Source organism: Culex pipiens, chromosome 1 (assembly GCF_016801865.2).
Source record: "Culex pipiens pallens isolate TS chromosome 1, TS_CPP_V2, whole genome shotgun sequence".
Classification (NCBI taxonomy): Eukaryota; Metazoa; Arthropoda; class Insecta; order Diptera; family Culicidae; genus Culex; species Culex pipiens.
Genome location: NC_068937.1, coordinates 99398963 through 99422158, shown reverse-complemented (window position 1 = coordinate 99422158; position 23196 = coordinate 99398963). Strand labels below are relative to the sequence as shown.

At 34.5% G+C, this 23196-nt stretch overlaps 1 protein-coding gene across 1 annotated transcript in view; it reads right to left on the bottom strand.

Annotated features, from left to right (window-relative positions):
* LOC120431844 (uncharacterized) overlaps nucleotides 1-23196 on the bottom strand; it is a 202113-nt gene that overhangs the window by 92714 nt on the left and 86203 nt on the right. The window lies entirely within an intron of this gene.

The window sequence follows — 23196 nt, the reverse complement described above, 5'->3', positions numbered from 1 at the left end:
TAAAGAAATCTAAAGAAATCTAAAGAAATCTAAAGAAATCTAAAGAAATCTAAAGAAATCTAAAGAAATCTAAAGAAATCTAAAGAAATCTAAAGAAATCTAAAGAAATCTAAAGAAATCTAAAGAAATCTAAAGAAATCTAAAGAAATCTAAAGAAATCTACAGAAATCTAAAGAAATCCAAAGAAATCTAAAGAAATCTAAAGAAATCTAAAAAATTTAAACAAATCTAAACAAACTAAAGAAATCTTACTATTGGATGAAAAAATGCCTGTTGGATGATATCAATAAACCTGCCATTCACATATATTCACTTTATCCTCTATCAATTACGCGAAAGTGGGCACACACACGCTGCTCGTGTGAACTCAATTGGATCTGATCCGATTTAATTCAATTATCCTATCAAAGATCGAGTTCTCTCTCTCACTCTCGGCTACTGATCCGATTTGAAAAGCGGATTACGAATGTCACTTTCCCCGGGATTTACCCGTTGCTCCCCGTTCCCATCAGACACAGTTTATGACTTTTCACGCTCAATTCTAGGCCGAATAAAAAAAAATGTGACAAAACTGAATTGATCACTCACAGCAGGTATTAATTTGTAGTCTGAAACCACGTGTTATACATGTTGCGCACATATACAGACACAATGTGATTGCAACTTTTTATGAGAGTTCTTTTTTCTGAAACAAAACACACACAAAAAAAAGCTCACGTTTGTATGTGTGACCAGCTCAGCTCAAATCATAAACCGGAAAGCCCCGCACGAAAATGTCACAATCCCGGAATCTGCTCGTGATAAAGAGAACCGTCCGAATTACAGAAATGAAAGTGTGATAAATTGACGTTTATCCTCGTCCCTGTTTTGGCTTTATTGTGTCCACGTATGTTAGTGTGTGTGTGTGTATTTGTGTGTACGTGGTCAAACTCGTCTATTTGGTGTTGTTTTTGCTCGCGAGGGGTTTTTGTTTTATGTCGTTTAGCCCGAGGATCTATGGCCGTATCTTGGGAAGGGGACCGGCCCAATCCGTGACATCCCGTAAAAATTGGAAATCCCTTTTTTGAACGTCACAGAGCTACACGCTGGTTTAAAATGTTGCTGTGGAGAGACTAGGAAAATAAAAGAACGGATAAAGTACAGGAAATTTATTGCATTAAGCATAGGTCAGGGTTAGAGGGCTGTTTGCCACTCGAATCGAGGAAAGATTTAGAGCAAAGTGAAATCCTGTCGTCGGAAAAAGGTACTCGAATAAATTATTCGTTGGAGGAGTATTCAAGCGGTCTTTTTTTTGTATTTTTAGACCAAACAATTAAACAATCAAACAATCAAACAATCAAACAATCAAACAATCAAACAATCAAACAATCAAACAATCAAACAATCAAACAATCAAACAATCAAACAATCAAACAATCAAACAATCAAACAATCAAACAATCAAACAATCAAACAATCAAACAATCAAACAATCAAACAATCAAACAATCAAACAATCAAACAATCAAACAATCAAACAATCAAACAATCAAACAATCAAACAATCAAACAATCAAACAATCAAACAATCAAACAATCAAACAATCAAACAATCAAACAATCAAACAATCAAACAATCAAACAATCAAACAATCAAACAATCAAACAATCAAACAATCAAACAATCAAACAATCAAACAATCAAACAATCAAACAATCAAACAATCAAACAATCAAACAATCAAACAATCAAACAATCAAACAATCAAACAATCAAACAATCAAACAATCAAACAATCAAATTTTGTTTTTGTTTTTGTTTTTGTTTTTGTTTTTGTTTTTGTTTTTGTTTTTGTTTTTGTTTTTGTTTTTGTTTTTGTTTTTGTTTTTGTTTTTGTTTTTGTTTTTGTTTTTGTTTTTGTTTTTGTTTTTGTTTTTGTTTTTGTTTTTGTTTTTGTTTTTGTTTTTGTTTTTGTTTTTGTTTTTGTTTTTGTTTTTGTTTTTGTTTTTGTTTTTGTTTTTGTTTTTGTTTTTGTTTTTGTTTTTGTTTTTGTTTTTGTTTTTGTTTTTGTTTTTGTTTTTGTTTTTGTTTTTGTTTTTGTTTTTGTTTTTGTTTTTGTTTTTGTTTTTGTTTTTGTTTTTGTTTTTGTTTTTGTTTTTGTTTTTGTTTTTGTTTTTGTTTTTGTTTTTGTTTTTGTTTTTGTTTTTGTTTTTGTTTTTGTTTTTGTTTTTGTTTTTGTTTTTGTTTTTGTTTTTGTTTTTGTTTTTGTTTTTGTTTTTGTTTTTGTTTTTGTTTTTGTTTTTGTTTTTGTTTTTGTTTTTGTTTTTGTTTTTGTTTTTGTTTTTGTTTTTGTTTTTGTTTTTGTTTTTGTTTTTGTTTTTGTTTTTGTTTTTGTTTTTGTTTTTGTTTTTGTTTTTGTTTTTGTTTTTGTTTTTGTTTTTGTTTTTGTTTTTGTTTTTGTTTTTGTTTTTGTTTTTGTTTTTGTTTTTGTTTTTGTTTTTGTTTTTGTTTTTGTTTTTGTTTTTGTTTTTGTTTTTGTTTTTGTTTTTGTTTTTGTTTTTGTTTTTGTTTTTGTTTTTGTTTTTGTTTTTGTTTTTGTTTTTGTTTTTGTTTTTGTTTTTGTTTTTGTTTTTGTTTTTGTTTTTGTTTTTGTTTTTGTTTTTGTTTTTGTTTTTGTTTTTGTTTTTGTTTTTGTTTTTGTTTTTGTTTTTGTTTTTGTTTTTGTTTTTGTTTTTGTTTTTGTTTTTGTTTTTGTTTTTGTTTTTGTTTTTGTTTTTGTTTTTGTTTTTGTTTTTGTTTTCATGCCATTTTAAAATGATGGAACATAATATCATCTAAGGCCGTTGCAAATACTTTTCAACGCTTTTGACACCCTATACTTTTTCAATTGAAATGGCTCCTATTTCAATGCATTTTTCTGCTAACCGACATTACAAGAGATTTCCACCCCATAATCCATCTCCCACGAACCACAAATTGATCGCAGATAAATCCATTACATGATAGTACCTGCACCAATTTACGTAAACCACAAAACAGCGGCAGCAGCAGCATCATTAGAGCATTCATTATTAGTCCGCAACCTACGTCACTTCGGAAAAACCCCTCCCTGAACTACTCCACACCACCCAAAACACGTGGGTGTGTGATTTCGAGGGTAACCACCAAACTTCATCATCATTATAAATACGCATGGAAATTTGAACAAAAGCTACCCTTCTATATTGCTTGTTTGTGTGTCAGTGATAAAAGCTTTAAATCCGTGCTCGAGAGCAAAAGTCCTTCAAAAATTCACAGCTCAATTAATTATTATGACTAAGCGTCATTGGCAATTTATATTTGAATACGAAATTAATTAAAATTTGTTGTTCATTCAGAATCAAAAATAATTATTAAACTTTGTGCGGCTTAATAGACAGGGGATATTTGGGTTTCTATTTTTAATATCTTAATGCACCCCACTCGACAAAGAATCGCTTTGTGACACCCTTTGCATTCAAATGAGATGAAAGCAAGTATTTGTATACAAAATTCCAGCCACCCAACCAGCACAGCTGTGGTCCCACGCAAAAACATACAAAGCAACCTGCAAATATTTATTCCCCACCGACTGGATGGTCACACCACGTGCGTGCAATTAATTCATAAATTGCACGCGACAAAATAATAATAATATCCACCAAGGATCAGGAAGCCCTTCGCCCTCAAACCCTGCGCCCTGGCGTAAATATTGACGAGTGGATTTGGCCCGGAAATGGGCAAACAGGGTGAGGAAGGAGTGCAATGCAATCGGAAACGCCATTCGCCACGTGAGATCACTGGGATTTTTGGCGAGAAAACAGACTGTAATGCAATTCTCTCCATGGGTGATAGAATTTCTTTGATATTTTTTTTGGTATCAGGTGAAATTAAATTGATCGCGCCAAACCGATTGATGCATATAACATATCGTCGCTGTCGACTTTTGGCCAAATTGAGTTAAGAACGCCATTTTGTGCAGCTCACAATGCCTCACCTTTTGACCTTCACAGATCCCCAACATTCGATTGCAATCCTGAGATATTCAATAAAAACCGAAAAAACTCCGTGCATTTTTGTCACTTTTCATATGAAAGAGGTTTCAATCTTGTCGTGCTATCTTGACAAACCCTGAAAATTAAAAAAAAAAAACATAACAGAAATCTAACTTTTTTTTGCACCCCGTCCCCCTTCGACTTTGGTCAGATTCGAAGGACATGCACCCCCGGGGCAAAATGCACCCCTAGCGTTTCTCGTTGTTAGGCAGAATTTTCGAGGAAAACACACATAGGGATTGGAAGCTTAACTTGCACAAGAATGCTGGCGAAATTTGAGCATTGTATACCGAAAACAGCAGTTATTTGCAAAATTTAAAAACATTGTATTTTCATCAAATTTTCATTGGACTTTCAATTTGACTTTTGGGCAAGGTAAAAATCATTTATTGATATTGTAAATGTTGATTTGAATATTTTTTGTCATGATCTTGATTATTCTATAGATTTTAAAATATTAAAAAAACGTATTTTTAATGAAGTTTTCATAAATAAGCGTGGTCGGGGCAAAATGCACCGCTTTGATACTCCTGTGTTAAAACAGCGGTGTCATCTACTGGTGACTAGTGAAAACTGCTTTTAGCCAGTCTATTTTGCCCCGTTGTTGTAGTGCATTTCGCCCCAATGGTGCAAATTGCCCCACATGGTTGCTAGAATAGAGGATTTGCAGCAAAGCTAAAAGACACATGGCGCCACCTACAAGGGTCCTGATTGCTCAAAATCAACCACTCCATTCCACGGTACTCAAAATACCGTTATTATGAAAAAAATATGCAATCCGAGATTTTGGTGTCTATCGATTCCTTACACCATAACGCACCTCTGAGCAAAAAATGAAAACATTCGCTGATGTAGTTTTCGAGATACTGCCCTTTTAAGATGTTACATCCGATTTTCAATAATAAAACCAAAACAATCTATACAATTTCGGCATTTCAAAGAACATGCATTTCGAGATAATGATGAATTTTGCTTCATATGACAGTCAAGTATCTCTGGGCAAAGTTTTAAAAAGTTTGCTGATGTAGTTCTCGAGATACAGCCATTTTAAAATGTTATTTCTGACTTTTTCTAAGAAAATCTGTAAAATCAATACAATTTCAGCACTTTAAAGAATATGCATTTCGAGATAATGATGAATTTTGCTTCATATGACAGTCAAGTATCTCTGGGCAAAGTTTCAGAAGGTTTGCTGATGTAGTTCTCGAGACACAGCCATTTTAAAATGTTATTTTCGACTTTTTCTAAGAAAATCTATAAAAAACTTTTTCTAAGAAAATCTATAAAATCAATACAATTTCAGCACTTTAAAGAATATGCATTTCGAGATAATGATAAATTTTGCTTCATATGACTGTCAAGTATCTCTGGGCAAAGTTTCAGAAAGTTTGCTGATGTAGTTCTCGAGATACAGCCATTTTAAAATGTTATTTCCGACTTTTTCTAAGAAAATCTATAAAATCAATACAATTTCAGCATTTCAATGAATATGCATTTCGAGATAATGATGAATTTTGCTTCATATGACTGTCAAGTATCTCTGGGCAAAGTTTCAGAAGGTTTGCTGATGTTGTTTTTGAGATACAGCCGAATTAAGATGCTATTTCCGACTTTTAACACCGATTTAATAGATTTGCATTCGCGAGCACAAATAGCAGGCGACGCGATACAGCCCTGATCTATTCCTACCGTTTGTCACTTTCACACCATTCGCTCCCGAACACTCTCTCTTCTACTCTCCTTTTCTCTCTGATCGGCTCAGTCTCCGAACGGCTAAGGCAGGCCGAACGTCGCCGATCACTCTGAACTGAACAAATTTTTCTCTGAAGCGCTGCGTTATACTCATTGATTTGGGTTTCCTAATATCAATGTTATCAATTAAATTGTGCATTTATTTTGATTTCATAACATTATAGACACCATTCAAAGAAACTTCCACCAAGAAAAAATCAAATTGATGGCAAACTGAGGGCGTGAAGACAAAAAGACTGCCGCGCTGGCATTTTGTGAGAATGGCTCTTCGCTGAGCATGTTAGTGTGTGAGTCTCGCCGAGCGACGGAGTAGGCGAATATTTTCACGATGTATTTGTTCGCTGAGTGAACAGTTGGGCCACTCGCTAGCTGCTTGCGAGTATCATTCGCTCATGAATGCTAGCGGGTTGGAATAGGCAACGAATGGATAGGCAATGAGTGAGTGGTTTCTGTTCATTTAACCGAAATTCAGGACCCTTGGCCACCTATAAACCAATAGCGTAAACCTATGATTTTTTGAAAAAATGTATTTTTCCTTCGTAATCAATATTTTTATAAAACTTATGCCGGTTTCGGATGAGAAAAAATATTTCCAACCATTTGGTGTACAACTTTCCAATATTTGTTTGATTTTTCTATGAGAAAACTGTAAATTTAGAAAAAGATAATAATTTGGACTATTTGGCAAGAAAGTTTGTCAAAAATCAATAAAATTGTTGAATATATTTTAACACATCTGTTATCAACTATATAACTGTTTATTTCATTCATATATACGGGGAAACTAATTTTTTCGTGTTCCAAAACATGTTTTTCAAAGAAAAAGTTCACAAATTTTTGCGCGCCCAAAAATTGATGATCATTATTTTAAAGCAAAAAATTTTTCTCATCTTTTGCAACCAGTTTCATAATGATTGATGCAGAGAATCATGAGAAATAAGCGATTTTGTTCTTCAATTCGGCAGAAAGGCATACGATTTTAGGCAAGTAACCTCATTTTGGCGCCACCTCCATTTGAAACAAAGTCGTGCTGCAAAACCTCAATTGAATTTGAAATATTTTTAGAAATTTGTTATTTTTGTACAATTTTAGGGTTTTCAAGACTTTTTTCACATGGATGACGTAGAATAATAGTTGTTTTAGAACATCTAGTTTGTCAAGTTTGTCTATTACCTACGAGTTATTGTGACAAAAAGTTAATAATAAAAATGTTTATTTTTTAAGTGTTCCTGTCTTTTTTTTCTGAATAGTTCTTATCATAACCTACAACTTTGCCGAAGATACCATATCGGTCAGAAGATCCTTCTCAAGATACAGATTTCGAATAGGGGAACTATACCCTTTTCAGCCTATTTCTATTATCGGCCTATCAGCACTTTGAACATGAATTGCAGCTTTCATAAAGTGTTTTTGACTGTTCCAAAGTAATAAATAGCTCAAATAAAAGTGAGCAAGCAACTCTCCATTGTTGATACACCTGAAAATGTTGATTTAATAGCAGAAAACGGCAGAAGTGATTAGAATTGGTCGAACGGCTTAGTGTGATTAAAATGGGTATATTTCCCCTATTTACATTGCAGTTTTTCATGGACAGAAGTCAAAATTGTACGGAAACTTGTATGGAGAAGCCAATAATGCAACATGGCTTAATTAGACATTAGAAATCGATGGACAAAGTTTCATGCAAATAAAAAAAATACAATAAAAGGTCAATTTGTTTAAACGTACAGAATTGCTCTATTACTAAATTGAAAATTCATTGCTTCACCAAATGTTTCTACTAGTAACAACCTCCGAAAACGAAAATCTCATTCCAAGCTCCCCCCCCTGCATTGCAATTCAAAGCGAAACAACTGGCGCAAACCCCAAATTGAACTAGTTTTCCCAGCCCAGCGGAAGCACCCTCCTCCGGTCATGCAAACTTGTGCACAGTCCATTGCAGCAGAGGTAGGTTCCAAATGCAACAAGGTCGTGTTCCCATTTTTTTTTGCTCACCCAAACTAGTTGGCTTATGCAGAAAATGGAAGGCAGCAAGCTTTCGGCAAGATTAAATCGTTACAACCCGAAAAATTTCCCCTTCCTGGCAAAAAAAAGGGCCAACCACGCCATTGCAGCTGATTTGTGTCGATGCTCCACAAATTGTCAGACCGGTGGATTTGAATGAATGCAAATATTACCGGGCCTTTTTTTGCCTTCCTTTTGTACAGATTGAAGGAAAAAGATTTTCCCATTTTCCGAGCAACTCAATCATCTGAATAGGAGGGAAAATTTTGCTCATTTTAATTTCAATACCCAGCCGCCGTCGACTTCGTGGCAACGGTGGATTTGTATCTTCTTATAGGAAATGGGAAAATGGCTGCGCTGAAAAGCTTCACCAGAAAAGCTCTGCATGGTTAAGGAAGGATGCGCCCCACCGTAGGACGACGACGACGATCGAAAATGGGAGTAAATCAATCAACCACTGAATATTCATGAAGCTCAGCCACCGAGCGCTGAATAGAGCTGCGAAGTTCGACTTTTGCCATCGGCCTCGTTGGCGTCGTCGTCGTTCGATGTGGGAAGTCTACTAGTGTTACTGTCTGGCCTTTTATCACCTTGTTCCGATAAGTTTTTAACTTTGGAGACCTTGAGGGGGGTTGGGGGGAAACTCGGGGTGAGGATGGAAAATCCCATTCTCAAACAAGATTCGTATTAAGGTGCACCGCAAAGAGCTTCCAAGGCCAGGGTGACCGATTGTATAAAAATGTAAAAATTGAAATTGCAAGCCATGGTATTAACGTTTGACTTACAAAAGTGTTTTAAAAAGCATTTTACACCTGCCCAGTTGTTCTGCAATCAAACGTTTTCAAAACATCTAAGTATTTACGAAAAACAAAACTTTTTGCGGAATTTCTCAAAAATTCAAAATATTTTGTACCAATTCCAAACATGCTAAATATAATTTTCAACGCTGGAAAATGCATTGAAAATTGTTTTCAGTTTATCAGACTTTTATTTTTATTAAAATTTTGAGGTCTTTTTTTTTTAAATTTACCCAAGAGAGTAATGTGTACCATAAGGCTTTCTGTTTTTTTGACTGACCGCCCGATATGTCAGCCAACATACTTTGCAGGGCTGTGACATCTCGAGCTTGATCAAAGAGTTATTTACGTGCGCATGTATTGCGTGTTTGTACACGAAGGATTTTTAGGTTAAAATTTGTACCCGCCAGCAAAAACAAATGGTAAGCTAGTGTGCGTGAGATCGGGCTTAGATATAGCTCTATTGTTTGCATCAGGACACTGTGACGAGAAGTTCGTCATTTTAGGGTTAAATTATATTTTTTTTACTGTGTGTGTGTGTGTTCCAATCCAATACCCGCTAACCGGTAGCGAAATTATGGGAAAGTATAATTTGTATCAGACTGTGTATATGCCGAATGCTGATACAGCTTATCTCAGTCCCGGGTATTAGGTGGTGACAGCCCTCGCGCTGCTTCCAACGAACCATTTCAGAATGACAGAGCTCCTTGCGGTCCAATTCCGAGGTCGCTGGGCATTGTTCGGCCCCGCCTAAACATAGAAGCAAGCATCTGAAGGAAACTTGATTTATATTTAGACTTCCAATCCCCTCAGGCAAATCAGGGATCAGCGCGTATTTAATATGAGAAGATAACATGTTTCAACACTACGGATCAATTCACTGCAAGAGTGAGAACCTTCTGATGGCCGACTGTTTAGCGTCCCAGAACCACCAATCCAAAGGTGTGAGTTCGAATCCCACCTGATTCATTTTAGTTTTTATTCAAATTCCTGATTCCAAATTTCAAAGGTACCGACCGGGATTTGATCCCTGAACTTTCTGCTTGGGAGACAGAAGCCGTAACCATTAAGCCACGGAGCCGGTTGTTAAATTATATTTTTTTTACTGGGCCTAGAAAGCCTTATTGGTTCGTCTATACAATTCCGCAAATAAACTATTTTTGAAAACTATCATTTTTGAGATGACGAAAAAGGAAAAAAAGGCTATAGTACAAGTTGGTTAAAATTTAAATTTATTTGACAGTGCTGCCAATTTTTCGAAAAATATCATATTTAAAAAAATGAGGAAAAAAGTCAAACACTTTTTTTACTTTATTTTAAGATGTAAAAACAAACATGCTATCCAAAAGTACTTTTCATAGATTGAAAAAATAATTTCCAATCAAATATTTTTAGAAGTAATATTTTCCAAATTTTCAAATCAACATCAACATTAAAAAGGCCCTGAAACACTCATTTTTAACCATATCAAATGTTGAGGTTAATTCAAAAATGTCAATATTTTTTTTTCACTTTTACCTTCCACACTGAATTGCCTACCATAGGGAGCGTTCTTTTATTACGTAACGCAAAAAATCGGATTTTTAGATCCCCCCTCGTAACAAAATTTCCACTCAAATTAAAAAAAAATGTATGGAGCGTAACACGGCCTCCGACCCCCCCTCCCCCCCAACTGCGTTACGTGATAAAAGAATGCTCCCATACAACTTATTGACTCAGAATCGAAAACTAAACAAATGTCTGTGTGTGTGTTTGTGTATGTGTGTACGTATTCGCCTTGGGGCTCAAAATTCTTGCTAGGTTTCGTTGGCACTGGCAGATCCGATTTGAGGCAAACAGGTTGCATTCGATTCGGTTTGGTGCCTTGTACTGCGCTATTAAATTTCTTGAAGATCCGGTAAGTAGTTCAAAAGTTATGCACCGTAAACCGGGGTGACATTGATAGGATTTCAACAATATTTTCCAACTGGTAAGGGTTTTCTCAAGACTATTATTTTTAAAACATGCACTATTTTGGAAAAAAAGTTTTTTCAACAGTGTTTAAAAAAATAGTTGCGTTGAAAATTCTTATTTTGAATACCGGGGTGGCTTTGATAGTCATAGTTTTTGTTGTTAAAATCAGGTTAAAGGTGTTTAAATTTTATTTTTACATCGAATGTACAATCGCTGAGGTTGCTGATATAGTTTTTAACCAAAAAGATCAATGTTTATATTAAGTTAACTTAGTTTATACGCTTTTTAACAAAATACATATAAATTTTAGATGAAATTTGTTAAAAAGTCAGAATTTTGCCTGAAATTTGTTAAAAATAGTTTTGTTGATAAAATGTTCGATTAATATTGCATTTTCAATTAAATTCGAAGCAAGAATCAAAAGTTTTCACATTTTGTATTTAATTTGTTCTACTGAAAATGCCTTCAAATTTGGAAATTTTATTTAATTATGTTTCAAAAACGCACAATTTTTATTATTTACTAACTTCGTTTACCCTCTCTTAGTGGAAAATTGTCCGTAGAATCCGAAAATGCATTCCGTTTTCTGATTTGAAATTATGTTCATTGAGAAAATCATGACACTTTGAGAATATGAAAATAATGTTATTTATCAAAGTTTTCTTAATTATAGTTAACTTACTTTTTAAACTTTTCAAAATTTAATAATTGCAGTGCTTCTGGGGACGCGCAGTCCTGTTTTTTCGCGATAATTTTTGTCTCTTTTGTGTCAGGAGTGAGTCGCGTTGTAGTTATAAAACAAGATCGATTTTGAAAATTATTCATATTAATCGGTGAGTTATTGTGTGCTTCAAGCCCTTTCTTCATCATCGCTGATTGGATGACGATTGAGTTCGTTTATCGCGTAGCAAAATTATTTTGATTCATCAAGAACGTCGTGTGGTGCGCGAGTCTTTTTTGTGTTGAAAAGACCTTCCCATAGCTCCATAGCTCGGAGGGCTCGACGTCGGTTGTTTGTGTGTTAAGCCCTCTCCATAGCATCGTAGCTCGAGAGGCAACGAAAATCAATACCTTAAATAGCTAACAGAAAGAAGATCGGAAGGCACTTGATGGTTGAGTTCGTCGCGTCTATTCCGTAACAAATTCATGAACTAAATGATTATATAATTAAAAATCAGACTACGCTATTATTGCAGCATTGCGTTTAACACCTCATTTTATAAATAAATTTTATTTGGTTTTATCTTTCCACAGCCGGCTGTCTAAGATTAAACCATTTCATTAAAAATTTAACAGCAGTTAAACGGGAAATGTCTCATCCGCAGCATCCGATTGTTTGCCTTGAGAATAATACAAAATACCGTTCAGCAAACACTATGATTTTGGGTCGCATCATCATCTTCTATGATGAATCCTGACCAAACACCCTATCCTACTAACAAGTTTTCAGGTTCCTGGCGCTCGTGGGGTGTAAGCACAGAGTAAATCAGCTGCCCTAGTAGCAACCTGCGCTAACTAACATTCCCGTCCCTTAAAATCGAGGTCTACAAACTGACATGGCGGGCGCCGTTGGTGGCCAATGACTGTTATCTATTCGCAACTGATCTAGCTTTAGCAATCAAGGTGTTTTATCTTTTCAGCGCATTCATACATGCTGTTGATAAGAGAAACACCACTAGATCGTCGAAGCCTATAATCAGTAGTGCTGAAAGGATATTACGGTTCTGTTCAGCAACGGAGGGGCAACCATGGGTGATCTCTCATGCTCTCATGCTCTCATGCTTTTTAAACTTTTCAAAATTTAATGAAAACTTCTTCTAGAAGTAACTTGAACCATTATCTACCCCAGTCAGTAAGATTCCATACAATTCCGTGCGTAATTTAATTGTACTCTTCATTTTGCGAAAAAATCTCAAACCTATCAAAGTCACCCCGGCTATCAAAGTCACCCCGTTTTACGGTATAAAAAAGTGTCAACGTTGGGAATCGGATGTTGGATTTTTATGGCCGGATCTCAGATATTGCAATGAAAATATGGCCCGGATTCACTATTTGACTCCTCTTGATTTAGTTTATCAAAATTCCATTCTAATGAGTCTACAAGTTTGCACGGTGCTCAAAATACCGTTATTATGAAAAAAAATATGCACTCCGAGATTTTGGGGTCTATCGATTCCTTACACCATAGCGCATCTCTGTGCAAAAAATAAAAACATTTGCTGATGTAGTTTTCGAGATACAGCCCTTTTAAGATGTTACATCCGATTTTTAATAAGAAAACCAAAACAATCAATACAATTTCAGTACTTTAAAGAATATGCATTTCGACATAAAGGTGTTTTTTGCTTCATATGACTGTCAAGTATCTCTGGGCCAAGTTTCAGAAGGTTTGCTGATGTAGTTCTCGAGATACAGCCATTTTAAAATGTTATTTCCGATTTTTTCAAAGAAAATCCATAAAATCAATACAATTTCAGCACTTTAAAGAATATGCATTTCGAGATAATGATGTTTTTTGCTTCATATGACTGTAAAGCAGCTCTGGGCCAAGTTTCAGAAGGTTTGCTGATGTAGTTCTCGAGATAAGGCCATTTTAAAATGTTATTTCCGTTTTTTTCAAAGAAAATCCATGAAATCAATTTAATTTCAGCATTTTAAAGAATATGCATTTCGAGATAATGATGTTTTTTGCTTCATATGACTGTCAAGTATCTCTGGGCCAAGTTTCAGAAGGTTTGCTGATGTAGTTCTCGAGATACAGCCATTTTAAAATGTTATTTCGGATTTTTTCAAAGAAATTCCATAAAATCAATACAATTTCAGCACTTTAAAGAATATGCATTTCGAGATAATGATGTTTTTTGCTTCATATGACTGTAAAGCAGCTCTGGGCCAAGTTTCAGAAGGTTTGCTGATGTAGTTCTCGAGATACAGCCATTTTAAAATGTTATTTCCGATTTTTTCAAAGAAAATCCATGAAATCAATTTAATTTCAGCATTTTAAAGAATATGCATTTCGAGATAATGATGTTTTTTACTTCATATGACTGTCAAGTATCTCTGGGCCAAGTTTCAGAAGGTTTGCTGATGTAGTTCTCGAGATACAGCCATTTTAAAATGTTATTTCCGATTTTTTCAAAGAAAATCCATGAAATCAATTTAATTTCAGCATTTTAAAGAATATGCATTTCGAGATAATGATATTTTTTACTTCATATGACTGTCAAGTATCTCTGGGCCAAGTTTCAGAAGGTTTGCTGATGTAGTTCTCGAGATACAGCCATTTTAAAATGTTATTTCCGATTTTTTCAAAGAAAATCCATAAAATCAATACAATTTCAGCACTCTAAAGAATATGCATTTCAATATAATGATGTTTTTTGCTTCATATGACTGTAAAGCAGCTCTGGGCCAAGTTTCAGAAGGTTTGCTGATGTAGTTCTCGAGATACAGCCATTTTAAAATGTTATTTCCGATTTTTTCAAAGAAAATCCATAAAATCAATACAATTTCAGCACTTTAAAGAATATGCATTTCGAGATAATGATGTTTTTTGCTTCATATGACTGTCAAGTATCTTTGGGCCAAGTTTCAGAAGGTTTGCTGATGTAGTTCTCGAGATACAGCTATTTTAAAATGTTATTTCCGATTTTTTCAAAGAAAATCCATAAAATCAATACAATTTCAGCACTTTAAAGAATATGCATTTCGAGATAATGATATTTTTTGCTTCATATGACTGTAAAGCAGCTCTGGGCCAAGTTTCAGAAGGTTTGCTGATGTAGTTCTCGAGAAACAGCCATTTTAAAATGTTATTTCCGATTTTTTCAAAGAAAATCCATGAAATCAATTTAATTTCAGCATTTTAAAGAATATTCATTTTGAGATAATGATGTTTTTTACTTCATATGACTGTCAAGTATCTCTGGGCCAAGTTTCAGAAGGTTTGCTGATGTAGTTCTCGAGATACAGCCATTTTAAAATGTTATTTCCGTTTTTTTCAAAGAAAATCCATGAAATCAATTTAATTTCAGCATTTTAAAGAATATGCATTTCGAGATAATGATGTTTTTTGCTTCATATGACTGTCAAGTATCTCTGGGCCAAGTTTCAGAAGGTTTGCTGATGTAGTTCTCGAGATACAGCCATTTTAAAATGTTATTTCCGATTTTTTCAAAGAAAATCCATAAAATCAATACAATTTCAGCACTTTAAAGAATATGCATTTCGAGATAATGATGTTTTTTGCTTCATATGACTGTAAAGCAGCTCTGGGCCAAGTTTCAGAAGGTTTGCTGATGTAGTTCTCGAGATACAGCCATTTTAAAATGTTATTTCCGATTTTGTCAAAGAAAATCCATGAAATCAATTTAATTTCAGCACTTTAAAGAATATGCATTTCGAGATAATGATGTTTTTTGCTTTATATGACTGTCAAGCATCTCTGGGCCAAGTTTCAGAAGGTTTGCTGATGTAGTTCTCGAGATACAGCCATTTTAAAATGTTATTCCCGATTTTTTAAAAGAAAATCCAAGAAAAAATCGGAAATAACATTCTAAAATGGCTGTATCTCGAGAACTACATCAGCAAACCTTCTGAAACTTGGTCCAGAGATACTTGACAGTCATATGAAGCAAAAAACATCATTATCTCGAAATGCATATTCTTTAAAGTGCTGAAATTGTATTGATTTTATGGATTTTCTTTGAAAAAATCGGAAATAATATTTTAAAATGGCTGTATCTCGAGAACTACATCAGCAAACCTTCTGAAACTTGGCCCAGAGATACTTGACAGTCATATGAAGCAAAAAACATCATTATCTCGAAATGCATATTCTTTAAAATGCTGAAATTAAATTGATTTCATGGATTTTCTTTGAAAAAATCGGAAATAACATTTTAAAATGGCTGTATCTCGAGAACTACATCAGCAAACCTTCTGAAACTTGGCCCAGAGCTGCTTTACAGTCATATGAAGCAAAAAACATCATTATCTCGAAATGCATATTCTTTAAAGTGCTGAAATTGTATTGATTTTATGGATTTTCTTTGAAAAAATCGGAAATAACATTTTAAAATGGCTGTATCTCGAGAACTACATCAGCAAACCTTCTGAAACTTGGCCCAGAGATACTTGACAGTCATATGAAGCAAAAAACACCTTTATCTCGAAATGCATATTCTTTAAAGTACTGAAATTGTATTGATTGTTTTGGTTTTCTTATTAAAAATCGGATGTAACATCTTAAAAGGGCTGTATCTCGAAAATTACATCAGCAAATGTTTTTATTTTTTGCACAGAGATGCGCTATGGTGTAAGGAATCGATAGACCCCAAAATCTCGGAGTGCATATTTTTTTTCATAATAACGGTATTTTGAGCACCGTGAGTTTGACGATCTGGCAACCCTGTCTCGAGTTATGACCACTTAAATGATTATTATGTACTTTTTTGAAGCGGGACCTAAATTAGTCAATTTTGGCTCCATACAGTTTTTGACATTGAGCTGAACATAATTTTCAGATATTTTGTTACATCCATTTTTGGTTAGGAGTGAGGAAGGCACTAACCACATAAGTGAGTTTTTTTTTATTGAAAATCGGAATCGGAATGTTTTTAGAGTTTGGTCATGACTTCAACAGGTAAAAAAGTCAAATTATGATCAAAAAATCATCTTAAATGGCTATAGTTGTAAAGTTCTTTGTGATATCAAATTGGATTGAAGATCTAAAAATATAGCAAAAGTTTTTCTATTACATTTTTTCACGATTTTCAATGATTATGAAGTTTTGGAAAAATGGCAACACTGCCAAATGAATTTTGACCAACGTGTTCCATAGCTCAAAAGATAGCATATTTGTCATCTCAAACACATCCAATACTGAGATTTTTCAATAATTATTTTATGGCTATTTTTTTAGTGTGGAAAGTCCTTCTTAAAAACGGGTTAATTTTTAAAGAGTTCAACGTTTTTTCTACAACTTCGCCGAACGCGAAAAGCGAAAAAAAAACATTTTGCGATACAAACATCGAAAATTTTCAAAACTTAAATATATTTTTTAAACAGCTTAAACGTGCTAAAAATGATTCTAAACGCAGGAGAATGCACTTTAAATTGATTTCAGTAGATTGCACTTGAATTTCCATTTAATTTTTGAAGTTTTTTGTAAAAAAAAATTGGCCCCTTGATTTTTCGGGCCAACACTGAAGGCTAGGCGAGGCCAGGGTGGTCAAATGATGGAGAAATCTCAATGAATTCCATTATTATCTGGCGAATGGCGTTCTGGGGGAATGGAATAGAATAATATTTTTCTGGCCAATTTAGTCAGCCTTAGACTAACATCCGTGAAATTATTCGATTTTTCCGTAAATAATCAAATTAAGACAAACATTTAAAAAGGACGTAATATTAAATATTTGGCCCTTTTGAAATTTTAGCCTTGATTTAAAAAAAATCAAAATATTGTTTTCGGAAAAATCGACAAATTTCACGAATGTTTCATATTTTAACATTGATAATCGGACCATAAGTTGCTGAGATATCGACATTAGAAAATGGTGGGTTGTTAGGGTGAGACTTAGAAAACATCAATTTTCCTGTTTTTAAACCTTTGCATGGCAATATTCCAGCAACTAAGGGTCGTATCAACAAAGTTCAAAAAAACGAAATATCAAGAATTTTATCAGCTCCATAAAAATATTTTTTTCAAAAGTGGGCAAGCGTGGGCACTAATTGAAAAAAAAAATTAATAACTGCGAAAAAAAAGTTACCTAAAAATAGCTATAACGTGAAAACGGTGCACTTTATTGAAATTTCACTGAAGTACTTTTTGATTGCAATTTCGATTTTACATCGAAAAATGAAGTTGAAAGATTTTTGCGACCAATATTTCGAAAAAAAAAAAATATTGCATTGTTTTAGTGACAAAAAGTGAAATTAAAAATCACATTTTTTTTTAAATTTCCTGGCAACCCTTTTCGCGCACCTGTTCCAACAAAGCTATGCAAAAGCTTCCCCGTTCGGTTGGCTGGCTCGTGTAAATTGGGTCAATTGAACAAAAGGTTTTTGTGTGTGTGGTGCTCCTTCTGGTGATGGTTTGGATTAAAATTTTACACCAAAAAGCCACCGAAAAAGCTTCCGCCGATGAAAAGCCGTGGGGTCTCGTCGTCGTCGGTACAATGAATTAGTTTGAGTGGATGTGATGAACGTCAAACATTGGCGGTGTGGTGGCTTTGTTTGCCGCTTTTTTTGAGGGGGCGGGGGGGGGAGGGGAGGGGTTTTGGATTGAAAGAAAGCTTTCATTTGGGATTCTTGGAACAAAAGAGGTCGGGAAAAAGCTGGCTGCCTCCAACCATGTTTGCCCAAAAGTTCATTACTCTGGCAGGGAGAGCAAAGTTGTGTAATGAAGAACAATGGAGGTGAAACTACTCATTTGTGTACCTTTGGAACACTTTTATGAATAAAAAGAACCCTCAGCCATATTGTTATGAATAATGAATGTTTTATTAAAGTTTCTAACTTAAAATGTTGTTATTGAAATTCAAAAAGGCAATTAATTTAAATGAGTTCCGTTCGTACAATCATAGATTCGAACCAATTAAAACTAATATTAGATTTCAAATCAGCCATCCTGTATTGTTTGCTCAATGGCTCAACACAATTGGCTCCCAGCGCTACCAATAGCGCTGATGTTTACAGTGTGATAATTGCCCCCATCACCCACTATTCCCTCCAGTTAAATCTCCAACTATGTTCCACTGCACGGTTATCATGTTCCCAATGATTGCCCAATTATTTCGCAATCAGTTCGACGAAATTCGTCCTCACCCACACACACTCACCATCCCACCTAGCACAGACGCAAACCACAGACACAAACAAGCCGAATTATTCATTGTTTCCTTCCCAATCACGGCCATTCACAGGAGATTTTGCCGGGCCGCAATCACAGAGTTCTGCGTTTTCCTTGTCGATTTTCACTTTTTTTTCTCGCACTCTTTTCACAATTGCACCCCAAACACACAGAGTCACAATCGAATGTTGTCAAATATTTGCTCCATTAAATAATATAAAATCGAAAACACGGCTAACGATTTGTCACTCGATTAACTTGAATGGCTTTTGTCCTTCTCCTGCCGGGGATTCTTCTCGTTTTTTTTGTTCACGAGGACATCGGCGTCTCTACACTGCCCTCGGGCTATGCGAAGTTTCTTTTGTTTTGCTAAGGAGGAATTCTCTAGGAAATTTAAAAAGTCTTTGCAACAAAAAAAATGTACAAGAAAATTGAACTGTTGACAAATTTTAAGTAAGATATTCTTTAGTAATTGCCTACGTTTTCGCAAATCGACTACGGATGAAACTTTGTCCATGGATTCCCTATGTTAAAACAAGTACAAGTTTTGCATCATTGCTTTTCCATACAAGACTCCATACAAATTTGCGGGCTGGTCATACAAAATGGGCATATCAATTTTCGAACATCTGTTTTTTGCGAAGGGCTTTTCTGATCGATTTGGAGGCTTCGGCAAAGTTGTAACAACAGTTAGGACTTTACAATCACCGATTTTTTTTTACTTTTCACCAAAAATAGTTGTAATCTGGTACAGTCATCCCTCAAATTCGAAACACTTTTGTGATAATTTGTAAATTGCATGCCTGTAGACCCTACGTTTACTGACCCATAATTCTGGGATGTTAATTTAACTTGAACTTGAATTTAACTGATATTTTCCCAAAAGAAGTTATCTGACCATTCATAAAACATAGCTTAAGTTTCATAGGTTTCAGTGTGTGGAGTCATTATTTTGTAAAAAATACATAAGTACTCCTGGATTGAACCAAAGTTTGTTTACATACGTAAGGAAAAAGTTTTCCGAATTTGTGCGGCAAATCATTATGTCATCATCAATTATCGATTTTCTATGTTTTTTTGTTATTATTATGACGATCTGTAAACTGTTCCGAATGTGTGGGACTGTACCAGAGATTTATGTATTTTGAAAAATGTATTTTTTTGGAAAAAGATCTAAAATGTTGTAAAACAAATTTCAAAAAACATTAAGCCCCCCCCCCCCCCATTTTTAATATCGGCCCGAAAATTCAGAGGGCTAAAAATATATTTTTTTAAAACTTCAATTTTTTTTATGGAAATTCAAGTGCAATTAGCTTTAATCAATTTAAAATGCGTTCCTCTGCATATACAATCATTGTCAGCATGTTTCGGTTTATCAAAAAAAAAAAAAAAATCGCTAAAATTTTTGTTTTCGTCAAATCATACGCTTTTTTAAAACTACTGACTAATGCAAAACAACTGAACTAGTGTGGAATGCATTTCAACACATTTTTTTCATTCAAATGTTGAGACTATGGCTTGTTATTTAAATATGTTTGCTTTTTTTGCCACTCCCTTATACATGGAAAATCAAATCAAACATGACATGGTCTTCAGAAGAAAATCTTTGAAAATCTAACTTTTCATTAATATTTTTGGGAATTGTTCCTTCTTGTAGAAAGTTGTTAGGCTCGCCAATCCAAGCAACTTTGTCAAAGACACCAAAATTTTATCTCGCAATCTACGCCTTCTACGACAAAATTTAGAGTTCAATTATCAAACAAGCCCAATATTTGTCCAAAAATCGATTTTTTGACACTTTGGCCTGAGGGAGGGGATTCTGAGGGATTCAGATTCAGCGGGCAAAACTACATGAAAAAACATATAGTTGCACAATTTTCGAATTTTGTTAGGGTGGTTCCATACACTTTTCCCTTGAAAATTAGTTCTTTCGAATGCAACCTGGCGCTTAAAATTTGGCATGTGCCTTTTTTCAGATATTCGAGTTTTAAATTTGTATCTTTTTTTTTACCTACAAATGGTTGTAACTTAAGTCCAAATTGACTTGTTAAAAAAAAAAAATGTTTGTTTTTCAGAGCACTAAAAGTGCCCCGAACATCACATTTCTCTAAAACTTAACCCGGAATTGCTACGATCAAAAAATTGATTTTTGAAGGTTTGCTCAGATGCTTTCTCTAAATTTTGTCGTAGAAGGCCAGGGGGATGCTAGAGGCAGCCATCTTGGGGGTTGAGATCAAGGATCTGACACGCATGCTGTTTCCTGAAGTCACCGCCAGAGGCGCTGTCAATATTGTTTACATGTGGTTTTTGAGAAGGTCGTATAATTTTCACTATTTTTGCTTTTATATTTGAGATAATTAGAAGTATTACGTAAATTTTTCCACATTTAACATTTCTTAAAGTATTAGATCAGAATGTTACAAAGTTCTACTTGTTCATACAATCAATACATACTACACAATACACTTAACTAAAAATTAAATAGATTCAATTTCCTTGAAACAAAATAAATCATGTTTGATTCTTCCTTGGTTTGCGCTTTTAGAATACATATTAAAATTCCGTCAACAATATTTAAATAAATATGTTTTAAATACATCAAAGTGCTCATATGCCAGCATTAGGTGCTCGATGAAATTAAATGCTGTTCTCCTAGTTCAAATCTGAAATTCAATATAAATCTTTTAGAAGAAAAAAATAAACTAAAAAAAGGTTTAATTTGTGTAAATTATGACCGATGCGCAGCATATGACCTTTTCAAACGCCACGCCACGCCAAAAACTTGGTTCGATCTTGGTTCGATTTTGACTTCACTCGCTTTGTATGTGGATGACAGTCGTGACGTAGCCGTGGTTGAGATTAATATCACGCGCAAACTGCGCACAGTAAAAACCAAATATTTTTTGATTTATATTTAATTTTTTTCAGAACATTAATTTGATTTACTGTAGTAAAATTCAAAATACACAGTACTTCAGTTAAATGTTTCATGTGATAAAAGAAGATTTTGTACTTTTTTACAGTGCGCAGTCGATTTGTTTTGGTTCCGTAATGAACAGCTGTTTTTTTGTTCTGGCTTTGTTTTGGTGCCGTAAATGACAGTTCTCTTTTGTTCTGGTGCGGTAATTGACAGCTGGTGATGGCTGCGTCGAGCTGCCGGTAGTGAAATATAGATGTCGCCCCCCCCCCCTGTAGAAGACGTAGATTGCAAGATAAAATTTGGTGTCTTCGACAAAGTTGTTTGGACTGGCGTGCCTCCAACAAAAGGAAAAAAAATAATTTATTGCTGAAAATTAAAAGTGTCATAAACAATTTACAATACATTGTAAACTATTTAAAATACATTGTTTAACGTTTGTGTTTGTATTTTTTATTCTCAAATAAGTTACCGTTAGTGGGGGTGAAATTGGGTCAAAGTGATTTTTTACGGAATTTACCATTTCTCAGGTTCTTCTCAATGAAACTGAACTCTGTTAAAAAGGTTGTGTCCTGACTTAGCTGAAAAAATCTCGTTCCTAGAACAAATCCTGTAATTTTGGCAGCTGTCTTAAGTTTAGGTACGTTTTTGGCCAAGAATGACCTTTCGAAAAATCAACTTTTTATTATTTTTGTTGGAATTGCTCGAAAAGTACCCAAATGTTTGAAAATCTCTACTTCAAACATTGTAGCATGTCAATACGATTCGTCTAGAAACACTGTTAGATGACTTGTTTTTACCCTATCTTTGTATTTCAGCAACCCCCTTAAAGGCGGTGACATTGGGTCAATTTTCGAACGATTGGCCTTTAAGGTAGAATTCATCAAATTCCCCTTTTTTTTGGGAAAATGTTAGTGAATTATCTAAGAACAATTTTACATAAAAAGTTTTTTGATGTAATTTAAATTATTTTTTTCATTAAGAAATAACTAGATGTGTATCGTTTTCACCCTCACTGACGGTACTTTTAGACTTTTGGCAGGTTTTGAATTTTGGAAAAAAAGGTTGAATAAAGAAAAAAAACTTTCGAAAAAAAACAGGAAAAGAAGTTGGGATTTTATTTGTAAGCAGTTGATTTTTTTTTTAAATTAATCTTAAAACAGAAACTAACAGCACAAATAATTCCCAAAGAACTATTCGACGGTCTTTTCACTCGTTGAGCTCGTTTTTACCGACGGATTTCCACGTTTCCCAATTTCTGGAAAGAGAGAGAGAGAGAGTTTGGCCTTTCCACAGTGTATTTTCACCCAATTGTTCCCAAGACAAACTGCACTGCCATATTTCCCGAGCCCAGTTTATCCTCCTCCGTTTCACCCTCACGTTTTTCCCTGATAGTTCAACAAAGACGACGACGCTTCTTGAGCTTGGCTCCGGCGGTGAAACTTGCAACGAGACACGATTTACTGAACACTATTACCCATCGTACGAGCTAGAGCCAGGCTAGAGTCTCTCGCTGGGATTGGGTGGAGGACCTTTAGGGGAGGGAGGCAGCATAAGTGGAGCGACAAAATCAAATAAAAATGTACACCATATTTCTTTTCGAGGAAGGACACTTGACAGTGGGGGGGAGGGTGCAGTCGTGCATTGATGGAGGTTTAATTGGTTTATTTTAAAATAAATTTGTTGAAATTCAAGAGATTTGCGTGATTTTAAAAAATTACACTTCTCTACATTTTTTTGATTTTTGTGACAAATTTGATAACAATTTCCCATAGTGCGGCTCTTAGCTTCACAGGTCTTTTCCATTGTCAAGAGAATGGAGTACTCCATTATCAACTCTGATTTTGGCTGGATTCCTCTTTTTA